The following is a 1,021-nucleotide window of genomic DNA, read 5'->3' on the forward strand; positions in this document are numbered from 1 at the left end:
GCGCTTCCCCGGCTCCGCCCCCGCCCGGCCCCGCCGCGCGGTGCCTCGCCCGCCCGTAGGTGTGGCGTGGGACGCGGCAAGTGGACTGCAAGTGCGTTGGGCAGAGCACAAATTACCCTCCGCTCTTCGTCCCCCACCCCCTCCTAAGAATTTGGAGAAGCAACTCCTAGATTGAATTAGTGTGACTAACGCTTTCCGTCCCGTTGCAGCCGACCGACCAATCGCTCGGCCGAGCGCATCCTTCGCTGCACCAGCCCGGCCTGGGCCATTATATGCTAATCCTAACCTTCAGCCGAATCAGCTGCGTGTGCGGAAACATCTGCCACAACGGTTCTTTTTAAAGGGAACTCGTTTCTCGAACGATAAGATAGAAGCAATAAGTAATAGTCACGTGTACTTTTCGAGGTTTCCTTTGCAGTCCTCTCAAACATATCTGTAAAAGTGGGTAGTTAATAAAGTAGTAAGTTTACTTTTAATTGCACTTAACATTTTTGGGTTAAAGTGTCAAATTAAGGAAAAGTTTCTAATAATGTTTTAACACTGTAACCTGGTTGGTGTCTTTTGATGCCAAAATATTGGCGTCCTCTGATGTATGCAAAATTATGTTGGCGTTCAAATACGCCGAATGCCAAAAAGACGGCAGATTTTTATGTTCAAACACCTACGCTGATCACGCCAACGATCTCCTCACTGCCACGCTGTGCGCCTCGGCCCGCCGTGCAGCTGAACAAGGGGGATGTCCGGCGCACGACGCCCACCTGCTCGCGGGTCCAGTGGGCCTCCTCGGGCGCGCAGGCGCATGGCGGCCGCTGGCCGACAGCGGAGGACGTCTTGTCCGCCGGAGAGGCGGGTAGAGCCCGCGGGCCACCGTGCAGGAGTCGTCCTCCTCCCAGCCCCGCACCACCTGCCTGTCGCAAGCTCGACCCCGAGCACGAGCGTGGCCAGGGTGAGGCCGATGAAGAGCACGTAGAACGCCGGAGCCACGTGCTTCAGAGTGAGAGCCCTCTCTTGCTGCAGGGAC

The sequence above is a fragment of the Frankliniella occidentalis genome, unplaced genomic scaffold (genome assembly GCF_000697945.3).
Source record: "Frankliniella occidentalis isolate FOCC.00 unplaced genomic scaffold, Focc_3.1 Scaffold102, whole genome shotgun sequence".
Lineage (NCBI taxonomy): Eukaryota > Metazoa > Arthropoda > Insecta > Thysanoptera > Thripidae > Frankliniella > Frankliniella occidentalis.